At 45.6% G+C, this 26621-nt stretch overlaps 1 protein-coding gene across 1 annotated transcript in view; it reads left to right on the top strand.

Annotated features, from left to right (window-relative positions):
* Positions 1-26621, top strand: part of ZBTB5 (zinc finger and BTB domain containing 5) — a 97244-nt gene that overhangs the window by 32295 nt on the left and 38328 nt on the right. The window lies entirely within an intron of this gene.

Raw genomic sequence — 26621 nt, forward strand, 5'->3', positions numbered from 1 at the left:
CTCGAACCGGCTACTTGAAACCCAGCTACCGCCGGGGATCGAACTCAGGTTGTGATGAGCAGAGTTTAGGACTGCAGTAATGCAGCTTTACCACTCTGCGCCACGGGGTTCAGTTTTGGTGTGGAAGAAGAAGGTAAACTGGCAAGGTGTTTTTAAAAAAAAAAAAACAAACAAACAAATTTGTCGCAACCACTTTCGGGAAATGTGCAAGTTCCAGGAGCAAAGAGGTGTCTAATATGCCTGCAGCGGTCTCCTTGGCAGAACGACAGCCCCATCCTATGGATTCTGTTAAACTGTGTTATATTTTATATTATAAAATTATACATTAAATGTTAAATTCAGAGCTTTTTTGTAGCAGGAACTCCTTTGCATATTAGGCCACACACACCTGATGTAGGCCCTGTACTAAGAGCCCTGTTACCGCTTGGAGGACTGGCTACATCAGGGGTGTGTGGCCTAATATGCAAAGGAGTTCCTGCTACAAAAAAAGCTCTGGTTAAATTATTTACCTGTTGAATATTAATTGAAATTGAAATTGAATTATGAATATGTTAAAGTATAGAATGATTAAACTAGTGAAGTGTTAAACTGTTGAATTTATGAATTAGTGTTGTTTAATTAAAATTGGCAGATTATTAGTTTAGTATAGGGGTGGCCAAATTTGCTTAACGTAAGAGCCACATAGAATAAACATCAGATGTTTGGGAGCCGCAAGACATGAATGTCAGATGTTTGAGAGCTAAAAGGAAGGAAGGAATGATTGTAACAAAAATGGAAAGAAAGCAATTAGATGAAGAGAGGGAGGAAGGGAGGGAAGGAGAGGTAGAAAGAAAGCAACTTTAAATGCATTCTCCAAGCTGCTGGGTGACTTGGCTAAGTGATTTAGAGACAAATGCCTTCTCCAAGCTGGCTAATGGGGTGGTGGGGGCTTTGAGAGCCACACAATATGTGTGAAAGAGCCTCATGTGACTCAAGAGCCACAGTTTGGCCACCCTGAGATTATACTGTTTGCAGTTTGGAAGATGCCTTTGTAACACATTGTATGCATGTTGAAAGGTTTTTAAAAATAAAAATCCATTTCCCCATCCTATGGATTCCATCTGAGCCTTTGGCAGCGACTTTTGAATCACTGAAGACTAGTGACATTTTATTCCCCCATCACCTTTCCTGCTTCTTCAAATGCAACATGTGGATAGGATTTCGTACCTCCCACCCACATTGCCAGCCTCCGGGTGGAGCCTGGAGATCTCTCGGAATAACAACTGATCCCCCAGACTATAGAGATCAGTTCCTTTGAATGTCCCCCACGTCCCTTTTTGAAGTGGAGATGCAAGATATATGGTGTGGTGCTTTAAAGGATAGGGAAACATTCTAGCATTAATTGTAGATTTTCCAGGCTTTGTGGCCATGGTCTTTGGCATTGTAAGACCTGACGTTTCGCCAGCAACTGTGATTTACATCCTCAGAGGTGTAACCCAGAAAACTAGAGTTCTCTCTGGGTCAAAACCAGAGAACTCCAGAGAGTTTTTGAATGTCCAGCTAATCGGGGGGGGGGGGGGGGGGGAAGGGGGGGAGGCCAGCTTCATCTGTAACTATACCTTGATCAGTGGCTAGATCTCCACAGAAGTCGATAAATGAAACTTTTTGCAGCACGAATGGCTGATTCCTGCACAGAAAGTTGTTTTTCTTGCACTAAACATAATGAAAAGTAGGACAGGGCTTTTTCTTCTGCTGAGCGTCAAAAGCTAATAAAATAGAGGGGAGGGCCAATGGGGAAGCAGAAGATTTTTTTACGGGGTGGTTTGCCTTCCCCAGTCATTACCTTCCCCAGTCATCTACACTTTCCCTTTGGCATATACAGATTTGTTCCTCTTTTGGCCGGAGTCTTGTCTGTGGCCACCCTGGGCTTCAAGGTGCTACCACAGGCCCTATAGGAGCAGACTACAAGGGAGGTGGGGGGAGAGAATATTTCAGAACAGTTCCCCCTCCACCAAGTGCTCTCTTGAACACTGGGCTGCAAGGTCATTAAACCACATTTTCTGAATGATAAAAGGAATTACTTTTTTTCCGTTTAACAAAACAGAGATGGCATTTTTATCAACCTCCAATAGCTCTTCTGTCAGGCAATCATTCGAGCAACTGGTTTAGCAAGTTTAAAAAGAAAGGATTAGATAATTGCACCACTAGAATAATGGAGAGGGCATGCTGAAAGGGGAGCAAGAAAAACCATCCTCTGAAAGGAGACCGGAGAGGCTGGGGCCCATTCGCTTTAGAATGGAAAGAGAATGAGATAAAAGTCCATCCATATAATAATGAATATTTAGATGGGCAACGTGACAAGAGCCAGCAGGTGGTTCCCTGATACTGAAATGGAGCAAATACATTTTAAATTCTTTTTAAAATACTTGTACAAAACATACACTTTTGGGGACTGTCTTATTCTGTGAGAATTTCCTTGGATAAACTGAGGGGTGCAGCTTTAAAGATGCACCTGCAGCTTGTTTTTGGGGTGTATCTGTCGGAGCGGGAGTAGCAGAGTGAGGGAGATGACTTGCCCGACACAGGGCTTCAGGAAAGAAAATCAGGCAGACACGTGCAACTAGTGCCAAAAGGTGTATTAACATATATACACGACAAGTGCTCTCTTGTGCAGTCTATACAATATCACCTCCACGGACAAAGTGCTTCGCCTAACCACCATCTCACAGGGAGAGACCTGTGTGATGCACACACAGATCATATATAGTCCAAGCAGCCAATCCTGGCCGTGCTGACTCAGCAGATTGCATCACTTGGCTTCTGCCGGCTCAAGCCGGTCTGCTGATCAGGTCACTGTGACCTAGCCTGGTAGCTAGATCACCAGCTGTCATACTGTAGCTGTCAGACTGGGTTTATGTAGATTCTTGCTCCAACACACCTCCTAATCTATTTAAACCCAGTGCACCAAAACACTTTACACAGTTTACATACATGTCCACCAGCAACATTACAGTTCATATTTACGTAGCTCGGAACCCTTTCCGGAATTGGTTCAGGAACTCATCATGATTGTAAAACACATCATCGTGTTCCTGTTCAGCCAGCTCTTTCAGACGCTTGGCTTCAGCCTCCTTCTCCCTTGCCTCGCACTCTGCCACCCAGGCTTTCCATTTCTTAGCCTTTTCTTTTAACATTTCCTCAAATCCGGGTGGGTCTGGATTGACAGTCAGAGTGACATAGGGACACTTGTACCTAGCGGGACGTTGGCCTTTGGTGGACCTGGCAGACACCCGTGGCCCTGTGCTTGGACCAGCTTTGTCTTCTTCGGGTTGCTCTGTTCCCACCTCCTGGGCTGGTTGCTCTGCCCCTGTAATTGGGTGTTGAACCTCCTGACTCTCACACTTTACCTCCAGTTCCTGCATTTGAGGCTCTGCCTCCTGACTCTGCTCGTCAGGCTCTGTGCCAGCATTCGGCTCACCTTCTCCAGCCCCACTGGGTGCCACCTCCTGGGCTGGAGTTCTGGGCTGCGCTCCAACATCGTTATCGCTACTTGGCAGCAGGACAAATTGTTTCTGCAAGGAGTGCAACCTTGGCCAGCTGCTTTCTTCATTGAACTGGGCACTCTGACTAAGTGTTATCTTGCTTTTGCTATTGCAGAAACGATAACACCTGGCCCTTGGCTTGTAGCCCAGAAAAATTAGGCTCTCTGCCCGGACATCCCCCTCCCCGCTACTCGTGGAGTGGATGCCAACCCGAGCCCGTGACCCAAAGACTTTTAAAGAACTCAAATCTGGGGTCTTGTTCAACAGTAACCTGTAAGGCACATTTTTCACAGTATTACACCAAACCCTATTTTGCAAAAAAACAGCTGCATGTATGGTTTCTGCCCAATAGGTCATTGGCAGTTGTGCATCCTCTAACATGCAATACATCACATTCTGCAATACAGCCCCATGCCCATTTTCTCGGGGCGTTGCCGGGTTCGTCAGACGGTGGGCGATGCCCTTGTTCTCCAGCCAACGTTTCATCTGGTTAGATAAGAATTCCCCCCCTCTGTCGGTTTGTACAGCTAGGAGATTAACCCCTAATTGTCTCTCCACTGCTTTGACCCACTTGGTGAATGTCTTATACACCTCAGACTTATGCACCATGGTGAAAACCCACGCGTACCTCGTGTGGTCGTCGGTGGCCACCAAGCAGTATCTCCTCCCCGACAGACTCTTTGGCAATGGGCCAATAACGTCTAAATGGACTAGTTCCAGGGCTCGTGTGCTTTCCCTTGAGCTTTCTTTAGCAACAGCACACGCCTTGCTTTTGGTCTTCTTGCAGACCTGGCAATCCAAGTAACATTTGCAAGGATTTACTTTCAAACTAGGCACAAGCTCCAGGGTTTTCTTTAACGCCCTAAATCCGCAGTGCCCGAGTCTCCTATGGAGCAAATGTATACAATTATTGTGCACAGGCTCATTCGACACCTGAGCCACCTGGGCACAATCACTCTGGACCACATACAGTTTACCTTCCCTCTTTCCTGTCACAAGCAACTTTCCCCCACCTCCCAGGATTTTGCAGCAGGTTTTCTCAAATCTCACCTGGTATCCCTGGTCAAACAGTGTGCTAACACTCAACAGGTTAGACTGCAGTGAGGGTACATACAACACATTTTGCAACATACATTTCAGTGCAGGAAATTCCACATCGCCTGAGCAAACAGAATTGGCAGTGGTCCCATCAGCCAATCTCACATGCTTATGCTCAGGACTGTCAATGTTTTTCAACAACTCCTTCTCGCAGCAGAGATGGCTCGTTGCCCCGGAGTCTAAAACCCAAGCAGACCCTGTGCTCTCTACTGCAGACGTGACCAGCCGGGTTGCTTCCTCACACGGGCTGGCGGTCCTCCGCTCTCGCCGCACACGCCCCCGCCTCTTCTCCCTCTCAGGGCAAGCTCGGAGCAGGTGCTGCGACGACCCGCATCCATAGCAGCGACGGACTGCAAACGCAGTCGGCTCCACTTCCTCCACCTTCGGACGCCTGCCAGCAGCAAAAGCTGGCTCATTCTTGGCTGTCTTCCCGGACACACCGATAACAGCACGCTGCCCGGCCGACACCCCCGGACAGCTCACGGCCGCAATTCTCTCTTGGAAGTCAAGCAGGTGGGCACAGACGTATTCCATGGTCAGGGTCGCTACGTCCACCGTCTCCAGAGAAGTTATCAGGGGAGTGTACTCAGGTGGCAACGACGACAGCAAAATGTACACTCTGTCGTCTGGAGCTATAGTCTTGCCTCTTGCCTCCAGCTCAACGAAACAGTCCGTTAGCCGTTTGATGTGATCTTTCACACACCCTCCAGCCGGCATAACGGTGCGGAACATCCTCCTTGTCAAGGCCATGAGGGAACCAGCAGTGGTGCTAACATGCACCGCACTCAACGCGTCCCAGGCAGCCTTGGGAGTGTCCTTCCCTCGCACATAAACCAGCTGGTCATCTCCTATAGATAGCACTATGTTGGCCAGTGCCTTATCCGATAACACAGTCTCGGCAGGAGATAAGTCAGCAGGGGGGTTACTCACGAACAGCCATTGCCCTTCACGCTTGAGGTAGTGTTGCATTCTCAGGCTCCACACCGCGTAGTTGGCTGAGGTGAGCTTCTCAACGGCTACTCCAAGCTGTTGCTGAGCCATCGTGCCGACTCCTCCTCACAGCTGGCTGCCGACGTCCCTCTGGCTCTCAAACAGAGAACGGTGGTGCTTCTGTGTCCTTCACCGGCGTTACTCGCCTCCGGCTCTTTCCAAACTCACAGTCAGCTCAACTCTCAACTCTCTCCTCCGCGCAGCGGAACCGCCCTGGGCCCATAACCCTGTCGGAGCGGGAGTAGCAGAGTGAGGGAGATGACTTGCCCGACACAGGGCTTCAGGAAAGAAAATCAGGCAGACACGTGCAACTAGTGCCAAAAGGTGTATTAACATATATACACGACAAGTGCTCTCTTGTGCAGTCTATACAATATCACCTCCACGGACAAAGTGCTTCGCCTAACCACCATCTCACAGGGAGAGACCTGTGTGATGCACACACAGATCATATATAGTCCAAGCAGCCAATCCTGGCCGTGCTGACTCAGCAGATTGCATCACTTGGCTTCTGCCGGCTCAAGCCGGTCTGCTGATCAGGTCACTGTGACCTAGCCTGGTAGCTAGATCACCAGCTGTCATACTGTAGCTGTCAGACTGGGTTTATGTAGATTCTTGCTCCAACAGTATCAATACTAAGGTTGTCAAATGAGTTCGTCATTTTTAGCTGGTTGGTCATTATTTTTGGAGGCAAGGGGTCTAGCACTGTTGTAGGAGAGATGCTCTAAGCTCCAGGCAGTGGTCTTGGGGCAAGAAAGCATTAATTTAAAAAAAAAAAGAAACCTAGGGTGTTGCAGACTCAGGCTTGAACCTCCCAAAGATCTGAGGTGATTTCAAGGGAGGGCAGAGTTTGGAGAGGGGAAGGAACTCAGCAGTGATGTGATGTCACTCTTGGACTTCTGTTTCTCCTAGAATCTATGGTATACCATAGAGTATGACTCCAAAACTGCCATGTCCTCTAAGGAAACTAATCCTTGTGTCTGAGGAACAGGGAGAAATCGAGTCCCCATCTTGAGGCTGGTAACTCTACAAACTAATCATGCATTGCCAGGCTATTATATTTATGGGTTCTTGCAGTATTTTTGTTCTGTTGCTGGGTTATAATAATAATAATAATAATAATAATAATAATAATAATAATAATAATAATAATAATAATAATAATAATAATAACAACATTTTATTTATATCCCGCCCTCCCCGCCGAAGCAGGCTCAGGGCGGCTAACAGCATTTCATACAATAAGTTATACAATGGGTATTAAAAACAATATTAATCTTAAAACATTCTAGTTATAAGTTAAAAATCAACATTTCTGGTGCTATTCTATCAGCAAATATGATGGCAAGTCACTTTAAGCGAATCCATCGATCATTCAATCGGCAAAGGCCATCTTAAAAAGGATGGTCCTGCAGGCCCTGCGGAACTGTTCAAGGCTCCGCAGGGCCCGCACTTCTTCCGGGAGCTGGTTCCAAAGGTGTGGCGCTGCAATAGAGAAGGCCCGTGTACGAGTATTTTGGAGTTTTGCCTCCTTTGGCCCGGGGATAGTCAGCTGGTTCTTCCCCGCTGACCTCAGTGCTCTCTGGGGTTCATATGGGGAGAGACGGACCCTTAGGTAGACAGGTCCTCGGCCATATAGGGCTTTAAAGGTAATAACCAGCACTTTGTAACGAACCTGGTATATAACTGGCAGCCAGTGCAGTCCGCGCAGGCCCGGCCGTATGTGCTCCCACTTCGGGAGCCCTAATAACAACCTAGCCGCCGCGTTCTGCACCAGCTGCAGCTTCTGGGTTCGGCACAGAGGTAGCCCCATGTAGAGGGCATTACAGTAATCCAATCTTGAGGTGACCATTGCATGAATCACTGTTGCTAGGTCCCGGCGCTCTGGGAAGGGGGCCAACTGCCGTGCCCGCTTCAGATGAAAAAACGCCAACTTGGCAGTGGCCGCTATTTGGGCCTCCATTGATAATGAAGGCTCCAGTAGGACCCCCAAGCTCTTGACTCGGTGCACCGCTTTCAGCAGTACACCGTCAAAAACCGGGAGAGGAATTTCCCTCCCCAGAGTGCCGCGACCCATGCAAAGGACCTCTGTCTTCGTCGGGTTCAACTTCAGCCCACTCAGCCTAAGCCAAGTTGCCGCGGCCTGCAAAGCCAGGTCCAGGTTCCTTGGGACGCAGTCAGGCCGACCGTCCATTAGCAGATAGAGCTGAGTGTCATCTGCATATTGATGACACCCAAGCCCATACCTCCGGGCAATCTGGGCAAGGGGGCGCATATAGATGTTGAATAACATCGGGGAGAGGACTGCTCCCTGGGGCACACCACAATCTAGTGTGTGCCTTTGGGATAGCTCACTCCCGATTGCCACCCTTTGTCCCCGTCCCTTGAGGAAGGAGGAAAGCCATTGTAGGGCTGACCCCCTAACCCTTACGTCGGCGAGGCAACAGGTCAGTAACTGATGGTTGACCGTATCGAACGCAGCCGACAGATCTAATAACATCAGCACCGCCACGCCACCTCAATCCAGATGTCGCTGGAGGTCATCTACTAAGGCGACCAGCACTGTCTCCGTCCCATGACCCAGATGAAAGCCGGACTGGCAAGGGTCTAGGATGGAAGCGTCCTCCAGTTAATTTTGTGTGTGTGTGTGTGTGTGTGTGTGTGTGTGTGCAATTCACCTTGAAATTCAGCAAGAAAAGCAAACCATAAAGGAAGCAAGTTAACTATGTAATAAAATGGCGCCATCTAGTGACATGGTTTATCGATATACTTTGCAGTGCAATCCTAAAGATGCTTTCTGGGAGTAAGTAAGCCCCACTGAGTAGATTTCAGTAAGATTCTTAGACCTGCAACAGTGTTAGTGACCTTATTTTTCCTATAGTAATGTATTTAAATGATGCATTCGTCTTTGTAGATGTAAACTACATACATTTTAAATTCCCCTCCTGAAATTTTAGTGGCAGTGGCCATTTAAGCTTTTGGGACAATTATTCATTTTCACAGAGCATTTTAATTTTTGTCTTAACATTCTATTTATCAAGCATTTTTTAAAAATTAAAGATTTTCTTAATATTTAAGATTTTTAAAGATATTTTAAGATTCTCAAAGATTGAAGTTTTCTACAGTATATTTCTGTTTGTGGGGGGGGAGGGAATTTCTTATTAAAGTCTGAATTGTCCTACCTTTCCTGTCTTGGCTGCTGTTTTTATTGTCCAGCTTTTATTGAATTGAATGGTTTCTTTCTGCTAAACATAGGGTTGCCAATCCCCAGGTGGGGGCAGGGGATCTCCAGGTTTGGAGGTGTTTCTCCCACTTCAGGGTCATCAGAAAGCAGGGGGGAAGGGAAACATCTGCTGGGCACTCCATTATTCCCTATGGATACCAATTCCTATAGAGTATAATGGATAATTGATCTGTGGGTATCTGGGGCTCTGGGGGGGCTGTTGTTTTAGATAAATACACCAAATTTACAGCATAGCATCTGACACCTCTCCTCAAAACACCCTCCAAGTTTCAAAAGATTGGACCACGGAGTCCAATTCTATGAGCTCCCAAAGAAGATGCCCCTATACTTCATTACTTCCAATGAAGGAAGGCATTTTAAAGACGTTCAATCCCTTTAAATGTGATGGCCAGATGTCCCTTTGGAGTTCAGTTATGCTTGTTACAACCTTGCTCTTGGCTCCACCCCCAAAGTCTCCTGGCTCCACCCCCAAAGTCCCCAGATATTTCTTGAATTGGACCTGTTCAACGCTGGCTTCCATTTTCGTACAGAGTTTGATTGTAACATTTTAGAAATGTCTGCAGACTCTGATGCCTCATCTTTCTGCTCCTATATTCTCCCTTCTTTCTGGTCTAGTGTTTTCTTCCACATCTTGTCAAAAGACAGTTTGGTATAGAGGTTAGACTGCTGGGCTGGGATGCAGGAGATCCCCGTGCAAATCCTCATTTTGCTATGGAAGTTTGCTGGGTGATCTTGGAACAGTCTGTACATTCTCTCTTCGCCTAACCTTCCTCACAGGGTTCTCGTGAGGACAAAATGGAGGAGAACAAAATGGATCCCTGTTGGGGAGAAAAGAAAGGCAAAATAGCTAACTTGAAATAAAATGGTGAGACTCAAATTTCTAATACAACCCCAACCACGCAAGATATTGGATTTATATCCCGCCCTCCACTCCGAAGAGTCTCAGAGTGGTTCACAATCTCCTTTATCTTCCTCCCCCACAACAGACACCTTGTGAGGTGGGTGGGGCTGAGAGGACTCTCACAGCAGCTGCCCTTTCAAGGACAACCTCTGCCAGAGCTATGGTTGACCCAAGGCCATTCCAGCAAGTGCATGTGGAGGAGTGGGGAATCAAACCCCAGATAAGAGTCCGTACACTTAACCACTACACCAAACTGGCTCTCAGAAGTAAATTCAAGACTCAGAAGTAAATCCAAGTGGGTCCAGTCGAACTTATTCCCTAGTAGATATGCTCAGCATTGCAGCCTTCAGGTATTCATTTGCATACCTTTTGATGTAATGGTTGAGTGTGTGGGCTCTAATCTAAGAGAACTGGGTTTGATTCCTGACTCCTCCACATGCAGCTGCCGGAGTGACCTTGGGTCAGTCATAACTCTCTCAGAGCTGTTCTGCTCAAGAGCAGTTTCTGTCAGAGCTCTCTCAGCCCTACCTATCCAACAGGGTGTCTGTTGTGGAGAAGGAAAGGGAAAGGAGATTGTAAGGTGCTCTGAGACTCTGAGTGAAGGGAAGGATAAGAACATAAGAGAAGCCATGTTGGATCAGGCCAATAGCCCATCCAGTCCAACACTCTGTATCACACAGTGACAAAAAAATTATTTTTATATACACACACACACACACTATGGCTAATAGCCACTGATGGACCTCTGCTCCATATTTTTATCTAACCCCCTCTTGAAGCTGGCTATGCTTGTAGCCGCCACCACCTCCTGTGGCAGTGAATTCCACATGTTAATCATCCTTTGGTTGAAGAAGTACCTCCTTTTATCCGTTCTAACCCGACTGCTCAGCAATTTCATTGAATGCCCACGAGTTCTTGTATTGTGAGAAAGGGAGAAAAGTACTTCTTTCTCTACCTTCTCCAACCCATGCATAATCTTGTAAACCTCTATCATGTCACCCGCAGTCGACGTTTCTCCAAGCTAAAGAGCCCCAAGCGTTTTAACCTTTCTTCATAGGGAAAGTGTTCCAAACGTGTAATCTTTCTAGTTGCCCTTTTCTGCACTTTTTCCAATGCTATAATATCCTTTTTGAGGTGCGGCGACCAGAATTGCACACAGTACTCCAAATGAGACCGCACCATCGATTTATACATCGGTTTATATACACCCAGCCTCCTCCTCCTCCTCTTCTTTATTATTCCTTATCCTCCAGGGCAATCATAAAAGCGCTTTACTGGGAATAAGCCTCTTTGACCAACATGGGACTTCTGAGCACACCTAGGTAGGATTGCCCCTGCTTAATGCCATCATTTCCAATCATTAAGCAACATGTGAAGACCAGTGTTCCCTCTAAGTTTTAATGCCAGTAGCTCGCAAAGTAGAATTTTTGCTCACAAGACTCTACAGCTTAGAGGGAACATTGGTGAAGACCCTTTTGTCCTCTTGGCCTTTATCTGTTAGAAGATTCTCTTCTGCTACCTTACTTACAATGCCTCTTCCCCTATACCTGTCTTTCTTTGTCTGTTATGTTGCAACTCCCAGGGCGAGGCCTGCATTTAATTTTATTTATTACACAGCATTTTTGGGGGGAGGAGAATGCTTCAGATTATTGTTGGTAATGTTATTGGGACTGATCTTAAAAAAAAAAAAAAAACTGGAATAGCAGCCTGACACAGACAAATCGAACAGGTGAATCTTTTCCATAACATTTATTTTCATAACAGAACATGTTTTCTCTGATTAAATTTTAGGATGATATTAAAGGTACCAGAGCAGGTCTGGGAAAAAGAAAATAATTAGCAACATAACCAAATTTCATTCTCACAAATTCACCAGTCCCATGTAGGATTCTAAAGGAATGTATAAGGGGCAAGGCTGGAGAATAATCTTCTAAAGGACGACAGTATTATGTGCATTTTAAGATAAAATTTTGCAGAATGGATAGACATTTCTCTGAACTTCTGGTTTCCACAAGCATTTAACAACTAAGGGGTTTGTGTGTGTGTGTGTGTGTGTGAATTTATTTCATTCTAAAGACTGCAAAGTCTCAAGATTATTCAAATAGAGGTTGGCAAACTGTGATTGGTCCAAATCTCCTTGCAACATTTTCCTGTGCACTGATTGGCTGTGGTTCTAAGCTTTTTTTTTTTTTCTTGGCTGGAAATACTCCAGCTATTATAAATGTGTGTCTGGAGAAATCTGAGGTAGGCAATCTGCAAATCCCAAGGTCACACATATTTCCCCCATTAAAAATGGATTGTATGGATGCCTGCTGAAAGTGAATATGATTGCTATATAAATGTAGTTGGTGATCCTTATACAGCCATTCTGTATAAGTCTGACCTGCGTGACCATGTGGTCAGCCACTCTCTTCCCATCTGACAGGCTTGTTGAGAGAATAATATGGGGGGAAGGGTGCAAACCATATGATATAGTATAGCTATTGAGATGTATCCAGTGCTCTGTTAAACTCAGAAATTCCAATATTTTAGGCAGGGGTGGGAGAAAAATAATGAATAAGATGGCAAAAAACAAAAAATACCCTGGACATCGAAATGTGATTCATTTGAAGGAGTTGATATTTCAGGAGCCATTCCTTTTACAAAACACCAGTTAAGAGCACTCAGAAATCTCATTGCATTCTTTCTTTTTGACCACTAGGTGTCTCCATGATACCCACCCCAATTCCATATATAGTGAATCTGTTGCCTTGTTTTGAAGGCTTGGGGCCATATGTGTGTGTGAGACGTTTGACAATAACAATTCAACAAAAATGCCAACGTATTGGAGGAAGCAGGGCTTTTTTTGTAGAAAAAGCCCAGCAGGAACTCATTTGCATATTAGGCTACACCCCCTGACATCACCATTGTTTCACGCGGGGCTTTTTTGTAGAAAAAGCCCAGGAGAAACTTATTTGCATATTAAGCCACGCCCCTGATACCAAGCCAGCTGGAATGGTGTTCCTGCTCAAAAAAAGCCCTGGGAGGAAGTGTGTATACAACAAATACCTAAGCTCTGGCTGAAAGCAAAAAGGCCACTATTCGTGTAGGAGCCAAAGTACACATCAGAGAATATGTCCCTCTTCAGAAGAAGAAGATATTGGATTTATATCCCGCCCTCCACTCCGAAGAGTCTCAGAGCGGCTCACAATCTCCTTTACCTTCCTCTTCACCCATAAAGAAGTGTTTTGTGCATGGCATATTTGTTGTGCCATCTTTCTCTCTCTCCCCCTCTGACCTATGTTCCTCTATCTCTATGATTCTTAGTTGCCAGGAGGTCTTCTCTCTGGAAAGGCCCCACCCATGACGGTTGCCAACCTCCAGGTGAGACCTGGAGATCTCTCAGAATTGCAGTTGATCTCCAGACTGCAGAGATCAGTTCTCCTTGGAGAAAATCCCTGACACATGGCACCACCGTAGGAGTGTGGATGCTCAGATCCACAGATGGACAAGCTGTTGTACCTTTAATAGTTGGACTCCAGACAAAAGTAATAGCTTGATAAAATTCCAGCAGTGAATCAAGAGCTGTCCAAAATATGTGGGAACTCCTTATCACAGAGGAGCTCTCACTAATCTGTACCCAGTATTGCTTTCTTAGCCACCTTGTATTTAAAACTAGACAGGAAGGGATGATTGTCTATGCTGACTCTGGACTCTATGCCACCAGGTAGTATTTCCTGATATTTCTCTTCTCCAAGCAAGAAGCCAACGCTTCCACCTCAATGGAACTTGTTTGTAAGAGCCCAAGACACCTCTGTCTGTAGGGAGTACTCCAATCATACCAGGACAAATGGGATACCCCAGGGCTTTTTTTTCTTTTTTTAGCAGGAACACACAGGAATGCAGTTCTGGTTGGCCTGGAATCAGGGAGCGTGGCCTAATATGCAAATGAGTTCCTGCTGGGCTTCTTCTACAACCCCCGTGTGAAACAATGGTGATGTCAGGGGGTGTGGCCTAATATGCAACAAGCTCCTGCTGGGCTATTTTTAAAAAAACAAAAACAAAAAACCCCCCTAGAAGACCCACAAGGATTTGTAAGGTGCGCCACATTTTCTCTTTCTTTCCTCCCCTGTAATGTCCCTTCCCCGGCAACCCATAAAGCCTCTCCCCTTTCCTTGCTTCTTCTTCTCCTTCCCACCCACTAGCCAACCTACTTTACCTTACTCCCATCTTCAGCTGTCCCTCTTCCCCTACCACTTGTAGCCTTCTTGGAAGAAGTCTGGCGGAGTTGTGTGGGGGCTGCGAGCACTGGGCTAGTCCAAGTGGTGTGGTGGGTACCAGTGGTATGGGAGCTGCCACCAAGGCTGGCTTGGGCATAGTGATCACTGCCAGTGCCAGGTCTGCTTCTTTCTCTCCTTCCCACCCACCAGCCAACATACCTTTATCTGCCCCATCATCTGTCTTTATCTTTCCTCCTTCCCCGCCCCTGGCAGCCTCTCCCCAGAAAAGGTCTGGCCGCTTTGTTCAATGGCAGTCACTGCTAGGTTAGTCACAAATGCAGAGACTGCCTGCACTGGGCTGGCCCCAGTTTGTGCAGTGGCTGCAAGTGCTGAGCTGATCCCAGCTGTGCAGTGGCAACCAGCAATGGGCCAGTCTGATCCCAGTGGAATGGGAGCTGCCACCAGTGCCAGAATTGCTTCCTTCTCTCCCTCCTGGCTATCAGACAACCTACCTATCTGCCCTTTTATCTATCTTCAGCTTCTTCTCCTTCCCTACCCTGGCAGCTTCTTCTTGGGAAAAGTCTGGCTGGGCTGCTTAGTGTCTGGGCCTAGTAGTGTGGTGGCTCCTTTCAAACTGGATCAGGCTGAGTTACGTGGGTAATGAGTTCCCAGACTACTGTGTGTTCCCAATAGTCACCTCTGGCTATTCCAGAGCTGTTTCAGCCTTTCACTCTGCTCCTGCGTTACAGAACTCAAGGCCTAGAAGATTTATCAGTATTGTTGTGGTTGCCTGGCAACCCACAACAGAACTGAAAGTTCTGTGATTATTCCTTTCTTAAAGCTATATGTGTCTGTTATTTTGAGGAATTTTAATCCCCTTGGATTTTATTTATTTGTTAGATTTCAGATTTTTAAACAGCTCAAGGACTTTCTTCAGGTTTGTAGACTGCTCCTCTTGGTTTGTCACTAGCTTAATTTTGCTGCTCCATTGATCATTAACTTCTTTGGCAGGGGTGTCAAATTCACTTGTTATGAGGGCCAGATCTGACATAAATGGGACCTTGTCGGGCTGGGCCACGCGTTTCATAAAATGTAATGCCAGGTAGCAGGGATATAAACTTTATAAAGGACACAAACAAACACAATTAAAGATTCTGTATTTCTCCCATGTGATCAAGGGAACCTATTGTATCACAGAGTTTTTCCTCCCAAATTGCTAGAGCATCCAGGAAAACCACAAAGTTTTTCCAGAAACACCTAGAGCGTCCGGCGCACGGCATCATTGGCATGATGATGTCACTTCTGGGTGACATCATTGCATCAGTGACGTTGGGGGAGGTTTGCTCCACCAGCCCAATGTGGACTGGTGGGTTTGGAGCCTCCAGGGCGGGAGAACCCCCACCCAGCTCAGGGGCTTGGTGGCTCTAGTGGATGATCACATGGATCCCAATCAAACATTTGCTGCTCCAGGGGCAGTTATTTTTAAGTTAGTCAAATGGAACATCCATATTCAGAGGAAATATAAATTTGAATGTCAGATGCTGCAGATGGACCTGCTTGAGAAGTTTCAGAGAGGCATCTGACTGGGCTGTTCTGGAAACAGAATGTTGGACTACATGACTTAGTGGCCTAAATCAGCAAAGTAGACCATGCGTTCTTAAAATGGATATTTACTAAGAGTCCCATTTATTTATCTTAAAATATTTAATACGCTGCCCCTTCTGAAATAAAACAATACAAAACATGTAAGATCATAATGAACCACCATTAAAAATCAGCCAATAAAACCCAGAAGCATAAAAGTATATTTTAAAGAAAAACAACGATAAACGTATAAAAATAGAACATAACGACAACTCTTCCATTTGGGAAATGGCTGCCAGTTAGTGGAGGACGTATTTTGCAGAGAGAAAGTCCCAGGTTCTGTCTCTACTTAAAAAGGATTCTCAGGGGACATCAGTGGGCTGGATGAACCAATGGTCTGAACCCCCATAAGGCAAGTTATTTATTCCCGGCAATAAACTGAAATGCAATATCCTCTGGATTGAATCCTTGCAAAGCAATATATATATATATATAAAACCAGGCAGCTCATTATATTTTCTTCTTGCAACTTACCCGTCTTGTACTTTTTGTTTGATAAGGATTAGATCCAGAGGATATTATAATGAATACTTATTTACATACATCATTCATACCCCACCTTTATCCCCAGTGGGGACCCAGAGCCACTAACAATGTCTCCTTCACCTCCATTTTATCCTCAGAAAGACCCTGTGAGGTAGGTTAGGCTGAGAGTGTGTGAGTGGCTCAAGGTCACCCAGTGAACTTCCATGCCATGAGTGGGGATTCGAACCTGGGTCTCCCTGATCCTAATACAACACTCCAACCACTGCACCATACTAGCTCTCATTTTTAAAAAATGATTCATGATTCTCATGCTTGAAATAATAAAACACGAGGACATTCAGGGTTTTACAAGTCAGCTTTAATCTGGCAGAAAACCTTCCCCCCCATCCTGGGCTTTTTGTATTTGAACTTGGGCAGGTTTTTGGAAGTTCCTGTGCAAGAGTACAGGAGCTGAATTATCTTTCTATACACAAAGGAAATGGAAGCTAAAAAAGGGGCCCTGACAGATAAGATGTAAAAATACATACATATATATATATATATTAATTTCTGGGAATGTGCCCATTCTCTAAATGCAAATATATTGGAGATTGTCCCCACAGATTGCCTAATGCTCGGTAAGAAATACAGATAATTTTAATGAACCTCTTTCCCCTTAGCAAATGCCAAGTTGGTTCTTTAAAAGAAAAAAAAAAAGGTCACATTCTAAAAAGATTGCTTATCTCTCGGTGACATTCATGTTCCACAATGAGCAGAACAGCAGCGGTGACATCCCTGCTAATGTCAGAACTGGTGTAGACAGGCCCAGCAGCATGGCTAAAAGCTTTGGAGAGACACACAGCAATAAGTAATTAATTAGAAAAAGCTATGTTTAATACAAGTTCCGCTTGATAGGATTCATCATATGCCATGAGGCGAAGGAAAATGGCCGGTAAGGAGATGCTCCCGCTCGCTTGACCGTTGTTCAGTGATTTCCCTACATCCATAATCTCTAAAAGACTATGTGCATGTACAAGTCCACCCCCTACCCTCCCTTGCTTTCTAAAATGGCTCAACAACCATTCACTGCAGTTATTTTACACCATTGCTTTCTGGGATAACATTATTTTACACTAGGGCTCCTGCCACACAGGGGTCAGTGCTGTTGGAAGGTATGGTGTTCTGTACCTTTGTGCCCAAATCAGGATGGCCAGAATTGGATCATGGCATCATGTGTGGACCAGCAGGGTTTTCTTCCTGCATTTGCACATCGGGATGCAAAAGCAGGAAAAAGATCTCCCCCCAGAGTCTCTCCTTGGAGTCTCTGAGAGGCACAAGCAATGGGGCTTTCTTCCTGCTTTTCCGCCCTGGGGTGCAAATGCAGGAAAGAGATCTCCCCCCCCATGCCTCTCAAAGTCTCCAAGAAGTATGGGCTGGCAGGGCAACCCTTTCTCTGGGGTCAGGCCACAGTGGCAACCCAATCTCTCCATTCTATCCTTTGGGCCCATAAGACAGGTCCAGCCCTGAGCTCAGTGGGAATGTGATGTCACTCTAGGATTTCCATTTCTCCTAGACTCTATGATATACTGTAGAGTCCACCCTCTGAAGCATACATTTCCTCCAGGGCACCTGATCTCTGTAAAACTAAGAACATAAGGACATAAGAGAAGCCATGTTGGATCATGCCAATGGCCCATCCAGTCCAACACTCTGTTTCACAGAGTGGCCAAAAAAACACAGATGCCATCAGGAGGTTCATCAGTGGGGCCAGGACACTAGAAGCCCTCCCACTGTGCCCTCCCCAAGCCCCAAGAATACAGAGCATCACTGCATCCCCCCATCCAGAGAGCTCCAACAATATGCTATGGCTAATAACCACTGATGGACCTCTGCTCCATATGCTTATCCAGTCCCCTCTTGAAGCTGTCTATGCTGGCAACCGCCACCTCCTGTGGCAGTGAATCCCATGTGTTAATCACCCTTTGGGTAAAGTAGTACTTCCTTTTATCAGTTCTAACCCGACTGCTCAGCAATTTCATTGAATAAAAACTGGAGGTCAGTTATGGGGGACCTGGGGGAACTCCAGGTTTCATCTTGATGTCAGTAACCCTAGAACCATTCCCCTTGCACCTGCCGTTTTCCTCATCTCCACCAGCAAGGGTTTGTTTTTTTGCTGGCACTTTAAAAATAAGCAGAAACTACGTCTCTATAGCAGCATTACACTATACTGTTGTTTTTTATATTAAAAAGTCAGCAAAAAGCACTCTAGTGTAGTGGGCAGCTAGTGGGAGTCCAGAGGGCAGAGACATGGGGGGCGCTGTCAGACAATCGCATTACATCACTTCCACCAGACATGATGTCATGCCTCTCTGGTACATGCCAGAAACTCTGTGGTTTTTACCATAACATTTCCAACAATTCCTAGAGAACTGTGATGTCGCTTCCAGGGTTTTCCTGGAAGTGATATAATGCCATCACTTGATGCCACTTGTTTTCTAGCCACCAGAGCACTGGTGGAGAATGAGAGCTGGGGTCAGGAGATCTCCCATACCAAGCATGCAAACTGCAAGTCTAGCTCAGGTGCTTATTTTTCTGGGATTACATGCTTCAGTTGTGCATCTGATTCTGTGCTACTCTGGAGGAGACAATATCCTGAGAGGAAAAGGTGCTAGAAATACTTTCTTCTGCATTCTACCAAGCACACATACCCTAAGGGGATCATATCAACCAATTAACTCGTTAGAGGGGTTTATTGACCTTTATTTGGCCTTTTCGAACACATGATCACATGAAGCTGCCTTATGCTGCTTCAGACCACTGGTCCTCTGAGGTCAGTCTTGTCTACTCAGACTGGTAGTGGCTCTCCAGGGTCTCAGGCTGAGGTCTTTCCCATTACCTGCTGCCTGGTCCTTTTTAACTGGAAATGCCAGGGATTGAACCTGGGACCTTCTGCATGCTGAGCAAGCCATGGCCTCTCTCCAAATTTTCCCTTGTCGTGACCCTCTCTTGAATTTGTGTCGGCTTCAGCAAGAACGTTTTCCTGCTTTGTAATGGTCTGCCTGGAAAAGCACAGAGAGTGGTTGTTGTTTTCCAGTAGAGCATGAAAAGTTCTAATTTCACATTAAGAGACTTCAAAAAGCCTGCTGGATATTTGGCTGTTTCAATGGCGTCTGGTCGACGTTGCTTTATTTGTGTCTGAGGGGCCCTCCCTGGCTCGCTCTTCTCTCATCAATGTCGTAGCTCTCTGAGCTTGCAATATTGTTTTATAGGTCTCTGCAAGGATTGCCAATCTCCAGGTGAGGTCTGGAGATCTCCCGGGAATTACAGTTGATCGCCAGATAACAGACATCAGTTCCTCTGAAGAAAATGGCTGCTTTGGAGGGTGATCTCTATGGCATTATAACTAATTGAGGTCTGAGCAAGAGGATAAAATTCTGGTTGGGTCAGCCAATTCTGGCTTCCTGGCAACTCTGCTCTAAACCCTTGAAGGCCAGGGACAATTTAACACGCTTCAGGCAGATAGGTTTCTTGTTTGATTTGCACGATTAACTTGCGCCATATGATCTGATTATGTGGGGGGTGGGAAATGGCACCATTATGCTCATTAATACTACTACACAGCCTCTCTAGACACCCCATAATTAATTTTCCACCCAGATTCTTCTCTGCTTCCCTCCCCCCTGTACAGCCTCACCTCTAGTTCTTTCTCTGCAGCTGCTTAGAATGGAACACTGCAGCAACTTCCAACAACCTCCTCTATTGTTTCCTTATTTTACAGGATCAAGAGAGCTCCAACAGCGTTAACTGTGAGGCAAATAAATACATTCAAGGACATGATGAAACAAGGCCAGGCAGAAGGAAGAGTCTAAGGTGGAGCTAAATCATAAGTGGGTGGGTGGGGGAAAAGAGCATACAGGATATCTGATGGTCATAAAATGTGTTCTGTTCTAGAGAGAATCAACCTATTCTTCCTCTAGATTAAGGGAACAATGGCGCTTTGACTCCGCAGCTGGTCTGACAGCTTGTCATTAAAGCAAAATGGAAATGAACACAAACTGGTAGGTGTCAGGCCTCCCATATTACTACCACATCATGGGACTCCACACTGCCTCCCAACAATGGGAGATTGTACTAATCCAGGCAAGATGTTTGCCAGCCCTTCAGGTTGTGTTCTCCGAAGAACAGCCCCACCTTGCCAGAAGGTGGCTGCCCATTGATAATTGTTATGGAGTGAATGCATTTGGAGAGAAACAAACATCCCCCTCAATAACTCAAAAATGGCTTTTAAGGATGGAATTTGTCTGCATTGTCTGTGTGGTGTGGAGTGGGATTTGTGCATTTGAATCACCTTCTTTTCACTTCTAAAAATATGCACTTGAGGAGGGGAAATGGAAGAGAAACTGCAAGTATGCTCATTTGCAAAGGCATGTTTTTTTTTCTGCCTAGGAGAGTCCTCCAAGTGTGCAGAAACCCCAGCCTTATCTGTGGGTTTTGCAGCATTCAAGAGTGGCACGGCTGACTGACTTTGCAGGGTGTAGGGAAACTCCAGAACCACTGCCACTTGCCCTTCTTAGAGGAGAGATGGGATACGAATGAGATACACAGGTGCCCCAAAGGGTAACGATTTGACTCATGGGAGGGAAAGGAGTGGTTTTTGACGCTAGATACAGTGAAAGTCAGGGCTGCCCCACGATTAATTGTTGTGTTGAAGTTCCAGCAGGCATGAGTCAAGTTGTACTTAGATTCCATAAGATGCTGTAGATTCCAGCCTCTGGAGCAGCCATTTTCTCCAGGGAAACTGATCTCTAGTCTAGGAGATCTCCTCTCCAGGCCAAATGTGCAGGTTGGAAACCATAGGTGAAAGATATTGGCCCAAGCTAACCCAGGACGCTTCCATGGCAGAGTAGGGATTTCAACACAGGTCTCCCAGATCACAGTGAGACAGATAGTGTAGTATAGTGGTTAGAGGGTGGCCGAAGATCTGGAAGGTCCAGATTGAAATCTCTACTCTGCCATGGAAACTCTCTGAGTAGGCTTGGTCTAGTCACTCTCTTTCAGTCTGATCTATTTCACACAACTGATGTGAAACAGAGGGGCAAAACTAGATATGCAGCTTGCGGGAAGGGTGGGATAAAATGCACTAAATAAATAAGTTATTTTAAAGAATAAATGTAAATGGTTCTGGGTCATCTTAACCAATGGCAGTCTCCAACAAGGTTAAAAAATGTAGGAGAGGGAAATAATGGGAGCTTCTCTGCCAATATAAGATCTAGGCTGACTTCTGATTCTCTTCCTGTTAGAGGCATATCAACCTGGGTATGGCCAAAGGCATGAGTGGAAGGGCAAGAGGAAGGAAGGAAGTGGCTGGTTTGGAGGGTGGAGTCTATGGTATTGTATCTGTCTGACATCCCACCCCTCCTCAAACCCCACCCTCTCCAGCCTCCATTCCTCAAATCTCTAGGAACTTCCTCACCTTGAGTTGGCAACCCTATCTCCTTTCCAGCGAACCATCAACCAGCCAGCCATGGAAAGAATGCACTCACTGAATTTTGGGTTTCTAGGTCCAAGGGTTTGGGCAGGGCATTGATGAGTCAGTCAGGACAGCTGTCTGCAGTCTGCATTAACGGATTTTCACCTCAGAACACAAGAGCTCCACAGCTGACCGATCGGAGAGAGGGGTGGTGCAAGCAGACTGCAACCTCCAGGCATACAGCAAAACTTTACTCCTTTGCGAAAATACATTTTACCCCCTTTCACCTCTTTAGGAATGGAATTTCTAAAAATCCCTTCAGTGGGTGCTGACATCATGGAAGGAATGCACTCCTTGAATTTTGAGTTTCTAAGCTCAGGGCTTTTTTTGTAGCAGGAACTCCTTTGCATATTAGGCTGCACCCCCCTGATGTAGCCAATCCTCCTGGAGCTTACAGCAGGCCCTGTACTAAGACTCCTATAAACTTTGGAGGATTGGCTACATCAGAGGGTATGGTCTAATATGGAAAGGAGTTCCTGCTACAGAAAAAGTCCTGGTCAGGCTTGAAGCTTATCCTTGCCCGGAGGAGGGGGGCACTGTAGTGGGTTTCCAGATACCTCAAATAGCTAAAACTACTTGGCTTGGGGGGAGGGGAGAATGGAGATTGCACACACAGAGATTCCACTTGACTTTTAAAGTCCCAAATCTGTATTTACAGTTGCTGCTTGCCCGCTGGACTTCCCAGTGGAGCTTTTCCCTCGTGCCTCTTTTGACATCTCAGGGCCATCTGACTGCTTCCCAGGCCATCTTGCTCAGTTATGTCTTTTCTGTTAGGAAAAGGGGGAGGGAAAACTCTCAGCTTCTGGCAATCTTCTGTATGGTGCTCCCACAGCAAATAAAAGCTTCAGATAAGAGGCAAAAGCTTTTAAGAACATTTCTGTCCGTCTAGGACTTGAGGGGTTCAGCAGCTTAAATAACCTCCAGACGCTGGGTGACTGTTGCTTCCTCTCCTCCACCCTTCCTGCCTCTCTCTTGCGCAAATCTCACACTGTATTATGAGTGGGATTGGCTTATCTAATGAGACTGAAGCCTCCTGATAGGATTTCCCGTGTTTATCACTTATCCATCACTTATTCTGCCATCCTGCACATTGTCAGATTACACAGACTTAAGCCTTTTATTTTTAATAATTGCTTGAAAAGTTGATTATTTTGGAAAATGGAGTTGCAATGTGCAGGGTGAAGCTTATCTTCCTCAGTGATCAAAGAAAGGATTTGTGTCAGGAGTGTATATCCTTCAGTGTGACATCTTTGTGTTTATCTCTTTGGAGTGCTGCGTGGAAGAAATTCAACCCCTCCCCTTTCTTCTGTCCTCATTCATGGGTGGTCACTGAAAACTGTGTGGACTTTTCTACCAGAGTGGGTTCTTTGCTCACAGAGTCAAAGCATAAAAGAAGAGCTGTTTTCATATTCTGCTTTCTCTAACCTAAGAAGTCTCAATATAGCTTAAAATCTCCTTCCCTTCCTTTCCCCACAGCAGGCACCTTATGAGGTAGTTGGGGCTGAGAGAGCACTGAGAAAACTGTGACTGGCCCAAGGTCACCCAGCAGGCTTCATGCGGAGGAGGAGTGGGGAATCAAACCCAGTCCCCCACTCTTAACCACTACACCAAACTGGCTCTCAGTGCATGCTGGATTTCTGTGATGGAAAGCATAAAACCATGAATGTTTCTTGCTGAGGCACTCTTAGGAGGTTGGAGAACTATAAATCTTCTCAGAACTCTGGCCTGTTCAATATGGACTATCCCAAAATGAGGGATTTCTGCTTATTCTGTAGTAGTTTGATTTATTAAGAAAAAGCCTCTTTCATTCAGTTCTCTGTATTTTTTTCCCGTTACCACCATTATTTTGTTGTATTGAAAGCTGATATTCTTATTTCCTTCTTACCTCACAGCCTCTGTATGGAGGCTGCTTGAAAGGCTTCTGTAGCTTGTTAAGACTGGGATGATTAACTGGTCTAGGATTGGGATAGTTAACTGGTCAAAGAAAAAGCTGAGTGGCCCTTGTGGTGCTGTTTGGCAGTGACAAGAACAGGCAGAGCCCATCATCTCCTTTTCCTCACTCTGCCCACTGGATCCAAACTGAGAAAGGAAAACCTAAGCTGACAGAGGCATGGAAGGAGGCCGTGGGTGGTATGAGGCCTGTTGTCATTGCTGGTCAGTGCTTGGGCTACTCCGATAGGACTGCTCAAAGCAAAAACCAGTACCAGTACAAAACTAACAAGGCAACTTACTCCCAGAATATACTGGTGTTAATGGGATATACTAGATGTTAATGGGATATACAAGAGACAACATGGCCAGGAAGCCTTAGGTTCAGTTTGTGACATCTCCAGTTAAAGAATCAGATAACAGGTGATGCCAAAGACCTATGCCTGAGTCCCTAGAGAGCTACTGCCGGTCACAGTAGGCCATACTGATTTTGACAGACCAATAGTTGATTCAGAAAAAGGCAGCCGCACATGCTCACAGCCATTTTTAATTGTTTCACTGCAGCCTGTTGGGTGTCCAGGGAAACTGGGTTTTGGGTAGGGCTTCCAGTCTTTAGGTGATGGCTAGAGACTTCCCAGAATTATAACTGGTCTCAAGGTTATAGAGGTTAGTCCCAGGGATGCCAGACTCTAGGTGGGATCTGGGGATCTCCTGGAATTAGACTTCATCTCCAGACTACAGAGATCAGTCCCCCTGGAGAAAATGAATGTCCTGAAGGGTGGGCTCTATGATATTGTACCCCACTGAAGTCCCTTTCCTCCCCAGATACCACCCCTTGATCTGGCAAGCCTACCCTCCATCCCCCACCATTGGCCCAGAGAGAACTCTATACAAACACATTTTCTCTTTTTCCAAAAAGATCCTTGGAGGGGAAATTAATCCAAGGAAAATGCCATTTCCCTACTAAAGCCCCAGGCTGTTAATTTAGTTTTTGACTGAGCAATCTGTCTCTTGTCATCAGTGCTTTGTTCAAACATCTACACATGGTCCAGAGAAGCTGTGTCTTGTGTTGGGAGCACTGCCAGAATTTTTGTTGTTGTTATGGATTCCAAAATCTGGCACCTTTTGCCTGTGATTTGCAACACCCCCCCTGAAGTCTGTTGCCCAGATGGAAGTCTGTGCTCACTGGTGTGCAAATGTATGTGTCAGGGCAGTTCGCAAGGTTACAGAAATAATCTCAGCCTAATAGTCTAAAGTTTCCTGTAGGGGGGGAAATAAAATAGAATAGGTTGCCTCCGCTGGGGATATTAATCAGACCTGACGATTTAATCCTTCCTTCTCAAGGCGCTACAGAAATTTTGTAATTAGCTGGCTGCAAACAACATTTTGGATCAACTATTGTATGGTATAAGGAACAATCTTTTAATTTCCCCTTTTTGTAACAAAGACACTGGAAGATTTTTCTTCTTCTCCCCAAGGGTTGCCAGCTTCCGGGGGGGGGGGGGCTGGAGATCTCCTGGAATTACAACTGATCTGATTACAAAGGTCATTGACATTCATTGATGTCCCCTGGAGAAAATGGCTGCTTTGGAGGGTGGACTCTTTGGCGGTATATTAAGGTCCTTCTCCTTCCCAAACCCCACCCTCCTCAAGGCTCCATCCCCAAATCTCCAGGAATTTCCAAATCCAGAATTGATAACCCATTCTCCAATAGTATATTTCCAAAATCAATCTCAGAGAACAGCAGAAACATACAGAATGTAGTTATTTTGTAGAAACAAAGCAGGACCTGCCCTGGACGGTTCTTGGATGGGAGGCCATCTTAAAACATGTTGTTCTGTTATCACTCTTCTTTTGTGGACCATCTTCCAACTTTTCCAAACCCCAAACCAACAATTAATCTGAACCACCAAATGGGCAACATGTAAGATATGAACTTTATAAAGGAATCAGATTAACATAGTTAAATATTTTTTTTAAAAAAACCCTTAAAATAAATCTTATTATTTTTGACTGCATCCACACAGCAATTATTTTCCTTATTTCCTTCTTCCTGCAAATGCAACAGAGAGTCCATTTGGCCCTCTTCCCCATATGTGCTTTAGCCTAGCCCCCCAGCTGTTATTTCTTCACTGGGCCACTGGAGGGTTTTTTTGGGTTTTATTTTTTAAAAAAGAATTGAAAAATAACTATAATTTAAAATTAGTAACATAGCTTAATACAATTATGGTTGCCATGTCCCACTCAGGAAATATCTGGGGACTTTGGGGATGGAGCCAGGAGACTTTCCCATTCCAAATAAATAAAAGTACAGCAGTGCAGTTCCCCTGAATACAGTCTTAATGTCCTCATGCCCACACTTTTGTGATCTCTCTCGGCCAATAGTATAGATAGCTTTACTCATTGGAGTTGCTTAACATAACAATCTGTTGTATTTCAACCAATTTAAGGAGAGAGAGGTCTAGGGCGGGGGTATCAAACTCATTTGTTATGAGGGTTGGATCTGACATAAATGAGACCTTGTTGGGCCGGGCCATGTGTGTACCTATTTAAGATTAGGTAGCAGAGATATAGGGAACTGGGCAAAGGAAGCTCTGGCTCTTTCCTTCCTTCTCCAGGGGACCAGGAGGGGGAGAAGCCTCAGCCCATATAAGGAAGAGAAGCTTGGCTCAGTAGCTCTGCTGTGCGATTGAGAGAACCTGGCAAAGCAAGCTCTCCATTTCCCCTCTTCCTCCCCAAGGGAGGAGCCTCAGCCAGTGGAGAAAATAGGAGTTTTGCTCTGTAGCTCTTGTACAGTTGAGCAAGCCTTGCAAAGCAAGCTGTGATGTAGAAGAAAGCAAGAGAGAGGGAGAAGGAAACAGATGACAGCCAGTTGCTTGGGGGCCTAATAGGAGCCCTCCAGAGGCCTGATTTGGTCCCCGGGTTGCATGTTTGACACACCTGATCTAGGGGGTGGCATTATTCTATAAGCAGGTTCTAGTTAATTCTTTACTATCCTTTTCACTATACAAACAGCTTCTGAAAGGAATTCAAAACAAACACACAGTGGCTCTGCCTGCTCACCCTCTCCCATACAGCTTCAGTCTCACTGAGATTTAAA

The sequence above is a fragment of the Heteronotia binoei genome, chromosome 4, assembly GCF_032191835.1.
Source record: "Heteronotia binoei isolate CCM8104 ecotype False Entrance Well chromosome 4, APGP_CSIRO_Hbin_v1, whole genome shotgun sequence".
NCBI classification, from domain to species: Eukaryota; Metazoa; Chordata; class Lepidosauria; order Squamata; family Gekkonidae; genus Heteronotia; species Heteronotia binoei.